The sequence below is a fragment of the Panthera leo genome, chromosome C1 (assembly GCF_018350215.1).
Source record: "Panthera leo isolate Ple1 chromosome C1, P.leo_Ple1_pat1.1, whole genome shotgun sequence".
Classification (NCBI taxonomy): Eukaryota; Metazoa; Chordata; class Mammalia; order Carnivora; family Felidae; genus Panthera; species Panthera leo.
Window position 1 is genome coordinate 112,985,593 of NC_056686.1, and position 10,988 is coordinate 112,996,580.

Below are 10,988 nucleotides of genomic sequence, written 5' to 3' on the forward strand. Positions count from 1 at the left end.
CAGAGAAGCCAAGTGATATGGCCATGGCCCCTTTGTTCATGATAGTGAAGCAATCTGAGATTGGGGACAGACAGCTGCCATTCCTCTGCGCTGTTTGATAGTCATCAAAGGAAGCAAAAGAAAATGGCTGATTCCTGGAAATCACTTTCTTATGAAACACCATTGTTTTTCAGCATAAAGCAGTTCCCTGACTCCTGGGACCACTGGCATCTCTGCTGGGGGCAGGAAGTGAAACATACTGCCCCTCCTTACTGTGATGGGGGTAACCCCTCACACTGTGGTTCTCAGCCTCATGCTGAGAAGTCTGTACTCAGGGGCTAAGCAGAAATAAATAGAGACTTAACTGGTTTTCTACATCTCAATTGAGATATTTATTCATGTGGAAAAAAGTCACTGAGGGGGGAAAAAAAACCTCATTGCATTTAAAAGTAATTTGATTTAGAAATATTTTTATTTCAAAGGGTTCTGAATAATGCCCCTATAGTCTGTGTAATGAAGGCAGAAGGGGAGATCTTTCCAATTAAACACTTGAAAACATCTTACTCATAAATTATTTTGCTGAATTTCCAGTAATAAATTCAATAGAAGCTAAATGTGTAGGTTGAGAACAAAGTGCTTGTTTCCAGCAAAAGAGGGACAAAGAAGCCAGATAAACATAATCTCCTTGTGAGATAATATCTGAGGACAGGTGGTCTTTACCAATACCTATTTGCTCAAGTAATTGTTCTACTGAATACTTGTCAAGGTATTTTATCAGCTTTTTATGTATCTGTTTAACTGAAGCCTGGGTTTTCGTATACCACCGCTCCCCCCCCCCCTCCCCCAACACCCTGTGATGAAGCCTGGCTACTTGGTTTCAACTGTCTGTATATTTAACTGTTTTCTTCACTAGAGTGTGAACATTCTGAGGCCAGAGGCTTTGCAGTAGCTACCGTTGTCCCGTCTAGAGCCTGGGAAGGAAGCAATGCAGAGCCTACGTTTAATAAATCACAACTACAGAGGGTTTACTGTGCAGGGACCATGAAAGAAGAATGAAGAAAAGAGATAAAAATGACTAGGAGACATGGTTTCAGCATGCAAGAAACCATCAGCCTATTTCAGTGCTTCTCCACCACACTTATCCCTTGTTTTGCCAATCAAGATTTTAAGGGACAGAATCTCTACAGTTTGTATTATGAGACCACAAATATTGATTCTAAATACGAAATCATAGGACAATATTGACTATGTTATTTGACACCACCTCACTGACATATTGCCTCTGAAATGCTGATCTCCCTTGAGGAGGGGGGTTTCTTCTCCACTGGTCGAGAATAACTGGTATCAAGTGAGTCAAATCATACATCCTTATAAACATCTACGCCTAGGTGTATTAAGCCACCATTAAAGAATGGATGTCTGATTCTGCATTGTTTAGTGTGTACTATATATGAGTATTCATGTTTTACAGATCCAATTGATAGTCATCTCTGAAGCAAACATCTTGTGTGTACTATTGTCACAGATTAAAATTAACATGTTTAATCAACAAAAACATACAAATTCACGATATTGCAGAAGCTGGGACGAAGCTGGCAAATCTCTCCTTCTTTTCGCTGCTCTGATTTTTGTCCCCATACAGGAGTGGCTCCACTTGAAAACAAGGATGCTTCCATTGCAATCACTCTGCTTATCAAGTATCTGAAGCCAATGTCAATGCCTCTACTTTTATCCCAGTTTCATTTTGATTTTACGGAATAAGAAGTCAAACAGATCACTCTCCAGTTTCATGTCTCTTCCCCATTCTTCCTTGGATGTCTATTTTCCTACTCGTCTTTCAAAGACTTATTTCTTTATGGTATAGTTATTGGCCATTAAAAAACAAAACAAAATAAAAACAAGGCGGAGTCTTTTCTAATATGGAGCTGGGTTATCTGTGCCTTTCCAGCTAGAAAAGCTCTCCATCTGTTAGCTGATTCATAGTAATAACAATTTTCACCAACGGGTTAGTTATATCAGGCCTGCATATATTTTAGTAGAAGTTGCAGAATTTGGAAATTACTCCTGAAATAGGTGGAAAACTAAATGAAATATCCTAGAAATGTAGTAGCTTCTGGCAAATGCTTTCATTCATGCTTCACTCATTTCCTGAGCACATGTTCCAGAAACTGAACTGGACTCCATGGGTGAGGAAATCAAGGCCAAGGTTGAGCTCTGCCTTCCAGAAGGTTACAGCCAATTGAAAGGAGACTTTTGCTCAGATTCCTGCAGTTTGGCATATGTTAAGTGACAGATTCAGAGTCCAGGCAATAAATACTGTACCAGTTTAAAAATGAGAAAGTGTAATAAACTGTTAATTGAAAAACAATTGAAAACAATGATATCACCTGCAGCCTCAGTGCCCAGAACTTAATGACTCTTTATGAATTGGGGACCAGTCAATTGGCTTTCAATGGTCTCCCTTTGTCCCCATAGAACATATTCCCACTTTGGTTGCTCACGGAATGGGAGCTCCCTTTATTCTCTTAGACTATATCTGGGCAACATCAATTTTGTCCTTGGAGCATATATTCACATGGAAAGAGAGTTTGTAGAGCACTAACAAAACCTAAAATAAATGAGAAGAAATTGGTATCTCTGCGATGAGGGCTGGGAATTGACCCATGATTGCCAGAGGTGGACAGATTTCCAGTTGGAGAAGTTTTCCAAGACTTCCCTCAACGGAGACAGGGTCTACATTTGACACTCAGAACACATCTGCTCATAGAAGCAATATATAAATCAGGGTTAGCTTTCAGAACTGGCTAACAGAACACAAACAGTAACTCATATGGTACCAAAAGCATAGTGTCACACTATTTTAAAATTTTTATTTAATGTTTATCTATTTTTGAGAGCGAAAGAGAGAGAGACAGAGTGTGAGTGGGGGAGGGACAGAGAGAGAGAGAGAGAGAGAGAGAAAGAGACGGAGACACAGAATCTGAAACAAGCTCCAGGCTGAGCTGTCAGCACACAGCCAGATGTGGGGCTTGAACTCACTCACAAACCATGAGATCATGACCTGAGCTGAAGTCAGAGGCTTAACTGACTGAGCCACCCATGTTCCCCAGGGTCACACTATTTTAAAAGCAAAGTTTATTATAAAACAATTCATCCAAAGAGAAATGCAGATGAAGGTCTAATTGGAAATACCAGAAAATGTGATATGGAATTCAGGGGAAAAGGTAAAATAAAGAACCAAGGATATTCATGACTAGCCAAGTATGTTCTCCTCCACCTCATTTCCAGGGATGCTTTTTTGTTTTGGATATTCCTGGTCACCTATATATTTATTTCTCAAAGCACAGTAGATAGGTTTATAGCTTTATTTTTCAAACCTGTATTGTTTTTCCTTAAACTCTAGACTCCTATTACCTCAAAATTTCTCTCCTACCTTCCAGAAAGTAGCTTAACAAAAAAAAAAAAAAGAAAAAAGAAAGAAAGAAAGAAAGAAAGAAAGAAAGAAAGTAAGGAAGGAAGAAAATCAGGATCAGGGGTGCCTGGATGACTCAGTTGGTTAAGCTCCCAACTCTTGATTTCTGCTTGGGTCACGATCTCATAATTTGTGGGATCCAGCCCCACTGTCAGTGTAGAGCCTGCTTGGGATTCTCTCTCCCCCTGTATCTCTGCCCTTCCCCTGCTCACTCTCATTCTCTCTCTCAAAAATAAATAAACATTTATAAAATTTTTTAGGGCTAGAAAAAGAAAGGGAAATAAAAAGGGTCATGAGAGCTATTCCTGGCATTCCACATTGCCCTCTCTTTATTCCTTACCTATAAACTTTTGGTGAGTGTTGGCTTTGGTTGATATTTGTATCACCATGGGTTCCCAAGGGTTTTAGCACACAGCCGATGCTGTAGGCAATTCCTACAACATCATAGGTGTTATATAAATATTTCTCAAATGAATAATTTTCTGAGGTTAAAAAAATGTTAATGGTCTTTAGGAAATTGTGAGCATGTGATTTTATAATGCTAACTTATTTTCCTTCTAGCCCATCTTTTGGTTAGATAGATAGAGCACTTGGTCATCATGCTTGTTCAGTGTCCTCTTGCCCTTCTATCACAGCTGTTTTGACATTGGGTCCACATTTGACTGGGGCTGGTTCAATCAAAGGGCCAAAAGTCTTGGTCAGGAAACATTCATCTGTGCCTCTTGTCCACAAGAGAGGAATATGGCGACTTGTCAGCTCTCCTGGGTGAAGGGGCTAATCACTGCTATACTTAGAATCTCTTCAGAGTATTAATAGAAAATTTTAAATAGAATTGATTTTTTTTTTGGGAGGGACGCACTAGAGTTCTCCATCCTTTGCTTAGGAAGCTAGGTGAAATCTGATGATGTGAGTTCTGCCTAAGACCAAAGTCAAGATAATAACTTTTGCCAAATGTAAGGAACTCAATATTTATAAGATAGGGTAAATTAAATTATCTTCTTTTTTAATTTTATTTATTTTTAAGACAGAGAGAGACAGAGCATGAGTGGGGATGGGGCAGAGAGAGAGGGAAACACAGAATCTGAAGCAGGCTCCAGGCTCCGAGGTGTCAGCAGAGTCCAACACTGGGTGGAACTCACGAACTGTGAGATCATGACCTGAGCCGAAGTCGGATGCTTAACCAACTGAGCTACCCAGGCACCCCAAATGAAATTATCTTCTTAATGGAAGAGGAGCTCAAATTCAAGAGAGTCAATAGCTATAGGACCTCAAGTGTGAATAGGAAAAGAGGAATGAAACCATAATTTATAGCATCAAAGAGTGTTCTTGCTTCACAGATGTTCAGATGTTCTGACAGCTAGCTCTAGTCTTTTGCTGCCTTTCATGGTTGGGCAGCTCAAGGTCAGGGTAGCAGAAAGGCATTGAATCTCTTAATTTATGCTGTTTTCAAGTGAAAACATATAACCTTCAGAACTTGCTGTTATACTTGGAAAAATGAAGATAATGATGTTAGTCATTTATATCTCACTCATTGTGGTGGAACGAAATGAATGGTATATTGAAAATTATATTGTAAAGTGCATCGCTGAAATATTAGTCACCATGATAACCATCAGTGGCCTCTTGATCCCACTTGCCATCTCACCTGCTACGTTTTTGCATAAGGAATGACTTCCAATTGCTACCTTCAGTTGAATTCCAGATCCAAATAAGACCATCTATAGACCATTTTCACCGGTATGGCATACATAAGCTCTTTGAGTCAAGATGACCTCAAGAGAATTGCTTATTTTTTTCCATAAAGGCTCACCTTCTTCCAGTGTTATGATCGACACTTCCAGTTGCTAAACCAGACAACAAGGGGTAACCTTTGTCGAAAATAATAATCTAATTGATCTTTCTTATAAGTTGTTACATCTGTATTCTTTAAAATTTTTTTTAACATTTATTCATTTTTGAGAGAGACAGAGTGTGAGTGGGAGAGGGGCAGAGAGAGAGGGAGACACAGAATATGAAGCAGGCTCCAGGCTCTGAGCTGTCAGCACAAAGCCTATCGGGGGGCTTGAACTCACAAACTGTGTGATCATGACCTGAGCTGAAGTCAGATGCTTAACAGAATAAGTCACCCTGGCGACCCTACATCTATCTGTATTCTTGCTACTACCACTGTCATTAACTTATTTAGATCCCTAAATTGTTGCACTAACCTTTTAATTTGTCCCCTTTTTCTTTTTCTCTCTTTTTTTTTCTTTTTTTTCTCTCTCTCTTTTTTTCCCCTGGTTTACAAATTCTCTGGCACCTCTGATGATGTGATTTTCTGTCATTAATGGAATTAAAATTTTATTTAACTCCCAGAGTCCTTCATAATCTAAGACTATATGATGTCTGCAGACTCATCTTCTCAACTGTTGCCTCCCTGCCACTGACATTTGTGCCCACCGGACCCTGAGTTTAGTCCTCAAACTCGATGTTACACAGCAAATGAGGGGTAGAGCGAGGGCACAAACCCAGTTCTGATAACTTCAGAGCTCCTTATTGCTTCCCTTACCTGCTTGTGAATTCCTGGAAATTTTGTTCTTGCTGTTGTCTCCTTTCCTAGGAATTATATTCCAAGACCTTCTCTTTGCCTTTCTAACCTGTGTCCCAATCTCTTACTCACAGAAGTTTCCCGGGAGTGTCTTTTCTAAGTCACTCCCTCAAGGCCAGCCTATTTGATCTTGTTCACTGAAGTAGAAACTGCTACTCCCCACCATTCACCCCACGTCCTCTTCTAGTGAGAGCACTTGTCATTACAATCACCTTAATATCATTAAAAACCAGTCAGGCCATCACATTCTTTGAAGGAGTGAAATTTATGCTGCAGCTAAAATAAAAATTAACAAAGTCAATTATCTTAATGAGTGGCAGTAGGGGGGAAGAAAGGCATTTGAAAGGGCGCACCAAGGTGCTGTGGATGATGGAAACCGGACAGGTACTGCTCAGCCAAGTTACCAGAGAGACCACTGTGTGTGACTATCTGGAGTGGAACAAACAGCGGCCCTACCAGCTACTGCCTGAATGAATTGTCAGTGAAAGGAGGATGGGGGAGTGTGGGGTGGCATATCGGGAAATGGAACATAGCGTTAAAAGCTGCATCCTCAGAGGAAGAGGAACTGTTTGAAGGAGAAAAAAGTAGTGGAGATAAAGATGTTGATATGAGGAAGAATGTCGTGATGCATACATGGCTGGTGGTGTCAGTCAGCATTCAACAGCTAAGGGTGCATCCTCTACCCAAATCCAGGTTCAGAAGGAGCCTCAGAAGTCGTCTTAGCCACACTCCATCCGGTACTGAGCGCCTCTCTCAGAGATGTAATCTACCTTCTGCTTAAACACCCGAGGCGCAGGAATTTATTCTTTTAATATATTTTTAATTATTTTTTTATCTTTTTATATTATAGTTTTATATTCTTTATTTGTTTCAAGTTCTTTAATTTCTAAAGAGAACTTTTTTTGGTTGTTTTATCTCCTTATCCTGACCTGAAATGTTCCTATGGTTCTTACAAACCAGCTGACAAGTTCTGTTCTCTAGTGTTAGGGAAAACTATGAAAAGCCAGAAATTAAAATAAAAATATGTTCACTCTTCTATATGCCATCTTTCAAAACTGGACTCCAAAAGTGACTTGGTTCCTCAAAAAGGGGCATGTGTCCCTACACCAGGGCACATCCCAAGATGGCAAAGGGCACCCAAAGCCACAGGATAAACATGAGTAATCTTTGTAGATTAATACTTTTGTTTGAATAAAACATTGGGTGAAGACTTTTAACTTTTAATTAAAAAAGTTAATAGATGCTATTAGATCCAAAGCTAATGTTTTCTAAAGCATCTAAAGATGCTAAAGTTAATAGATGCTATGCATGCACCATCTAATTGGATACAAATTTCACATTGGCGAAACTCATGGATTTTGTGAAAGCTGGGAGAACAGAAAACTTGCGTGTGCAATAAATGGGAAATTTGGGTTGTGGTCTTTTCTGTTGTAATTATTTTCCTGATGGTAACTAATTTGATTTTTTAATTTAAAGAAGCATAAATATATTACTGAATAAGAGGAAATATTTTACACATATAAGAGAATAAAAAAATCTTAATATAGTGTTTCAAGTATTTCCAGAGACTCCTGGTGTTGTAATGCATAGAAAAGTTGGAGAGGCACAAAAATGATCCATCCCTGGTTCCCCAAGCTCACTATAACTCTACAATGTTAAATCTCTTACAATAATAAAGTTGACTTATTTTATTACAAAAATAGACATTCTAGTTACTTATCATTTAGAAAATGCATTGAAGTAAAACTCAGAGCCCTATTGCTGATAAAATTTGGCACTCTACTTTTTCTACTTAATACTCTATCATGGGCATTTTCATATGTATCTAAAATTTTTCAATAAAGAGTATTAAAAATGGCTATGTATTATTCTGTTAGAAATTTATACCATAATATATTTTATAATCCCTTTGTTGTTGGGAATTTAAATTGTTTCAAGGTATTCTCTGTTATAAACAGTTTTACAACCATCTTTTAAATAAATATTTGTTATTTCATTTTACATGCTTATATGTTATTACATGTTCAGATATTACATGGTTAGATCCATGGAACAGGAAACAGAAACAGAAAGAAAATGCAAATGAACAAAATTCCTCTGAAAGGGTATATAAATCATTTCCATGGGTGTCTCTTTGATACAAATGGGCATTCATATGTAAAGACTCTTGGAGAGCAATGAGGTCAATTATTAGTTCCCTGTGGTGGGTAGTATTTTGACAATGGCTTAGCATCACAATTGTTTTGTCAGAAGTGACAGCAGTCTTCTGGGGCACTCTGTGCCCTCTAATCTTGGTAACTGGAAGCTCTGAAGACAAAAACAACCTTCATGTTTGATGATTGACTAAAAGAACCCATAGAACTTACTGAAAGCGATTACCCTCACAGTTACTATTTCATACCATGAAAGGGTACAGATCAAAATTAGTCAAAGGAAGAGTCACGTGGGGCAGAGTCTAGGAGAAATGTGTGACTCGGACCAGTGGAAACAAGTCAGTGTTAATTCTGTTACCAGAAGAGTCACACGGGCTGCTTTGCATATGTTCAAAATAATTAGAATATTCCCTCTTCAACCTCCAGGACCTCCTAGAAACAGAAAAAGTGTGAAGGAAAACATCTCAGGAGAAGGAGATAAATACAGCAAAAGGATTAGCACTAAAGATGCTAATGGGAAGTGAGAGCCACGGATGAAGGCCAACTACCTAGTTAGCAGGTAAGGGGACTAGAAGGTTTTCAGTAGGAAGTGGACAGTCATAAAGAATTAGTCAGGATTAGATAGATAAAAGTTGAAACAAAAGATTCTGAAAAAGCGCATCTCATGCCTACACACACACACACACACACACGCACACACACTCCATAAAGAAAATGATGTATGTTAAAAATAATCACAGATAATAGCTAACATTTACTGAACATACAGTTATGTGTCAGGTACCATCATAAGCTTATAGTCTTTTTTAGCTTAGTGCTTCTCAGACAATCTGTCACAAAGAACCATTTTTTATTGTCTAATTTTTAATCAACCCCAATTGGATAATCAGCACACTGGGCAGGACTCATGCACAGTTCATAACACATGCAACTCAGTACTTAAGTCGGACAATATCCAAACCAGTATCTGCCACAGTCGACAAGACATTCCCACCGATCACACTCTGAAGTGTGGTATCAAATTACTATAAAAATGTTTACATGCTTCCTTCTCATTTCTGCATCTTTTCTAGAGCAGTAACTTAACAATATTGCACAAAGCCCCTTCATGGACATGTGACTTGTGCTATTGCATAGGACACGTGCTCCAGAGAGCCACAGGCTTACAGTAATGCTCTGTTCTCACCATCTTGAAATTCTTAACAATTGGTGAACAAGGACCCCTCATTTTCATTTGCACTGAGCCCTGCAAACTGTGTAACTGGTCCTCTGCACGGACCATACTTTGAGTAGCCCTGTATTAACACATTGGATTCTTAGAAATACCTATGAGACAGTTACTATCATTACCTTCATTTTTAGGAGAAAAATGTGAAGCACAAACAAGATGGTTGAGATGAATAAAGCTGGTGAGTGAATAGATAGATCTGAAGCCAGGCAATCTGGCTTTAAAACCCAGATTCTTTTTTTTTTAAGTTTATTTACTTATTTTGAGAGAGAGAGAGAGCAAGCAGGGGAGGACTAAAGACAGAGAGAGAAGGAAAGAGAATCCCAACCTGGCTCTGCACTGTCATCTTAGAGCCCATCGTGGGGTCTGAACTCACGAACCTCGAGATCATGACCTGAGCTGAAACCAAAAGTCGGACACAACCGACTGAGCCACCCAAGCAGCCCTTCAAGCCCAAATTCTTAACCACATACAGTGAAAGGGAAATTTTGGAAAACTGCTAAATACCCAGTGTTGCCCAAGTAGAGGAGGAAAAAGGGAAAAATATCTTAACAAAGAAAAAGAGGGGCACCTGGGTGGCTCAGTCATTTATGCATCCAACTTCGACTCAGGTCATGATCTCAATGGCTCATGAGTTTGAGCCCCGTGTTGGGCTCTGTGCTGACAGCTCAGAGCATGCAGCCCACTTCAGGTTTTCTGTCTTCCTCTCTCTTAGCTCCTCCCCTGTTCACCCTCTGTCTCTCTCTCCTTTAAAATAAGTAAAGATTAAAGAAAATTTAAAAAATTAAAAAAAAAACAGAGAAAAAGAATTTTCCTTTACAAGGAATCATGGGAGTAATTTTGAAAACATGCAGCGTCGGCAGTGGGGCTGCACTATTTCACCACTTGGTAAAGAAGACGAGGATGGAGCCTGCACTGAGCATATTTGTCTGATTTGGAGACCCCACAGAGGAAACTCCTGCCTATTTGGAGTGCAGTCATGCCAGAGATGTAAGTGCTCTCAAAGTTCTTCCAGCCTCTCTTGCATCAGAGCATGGACAGGTGACCAAGGTTCAGTAAGATAGATGCATGTGCCATTGTATCAGATTGGGAGTTTGTGACACAGAGGAGCAGCTACTGTAGAGGAGCCTCTCTGGTGACTGAGGATGGTGTCAAGGTCATCAGTGGGGTCTGGGCCCATGTCTAGTGCAGAAGTCTTGGTGGTGCCTTTGGTGGTGGCCTGTATCCAGTGGATGAAGGCAGTGGTGTCCCTCACTCACACAGTGCTGGGATGTGGGTGGTGGTCTGACCTGTGACCTCACTTTGCTCTCGCCCATTTATGAGCCAGGTTTTCCACCTTCGCTATTCTGACATCCATTCACCAATTTCCAGTTTTGCTCATACCAGTCCTAATGTGTGTCTTTGACTCGCTTTCTGGGAGCCCTCATGAAGATAAAACCTGAATGCAAAGAGGATAGAGATCTTGACATTTCAAAGCCAATGACAGCCTCAGAATAGTGAGGACCTCTGGGTCAGACATGAAAGAAAGTAAGAGTTTCAGAAATGCCATAAAAAGGTGGAATTAGAATG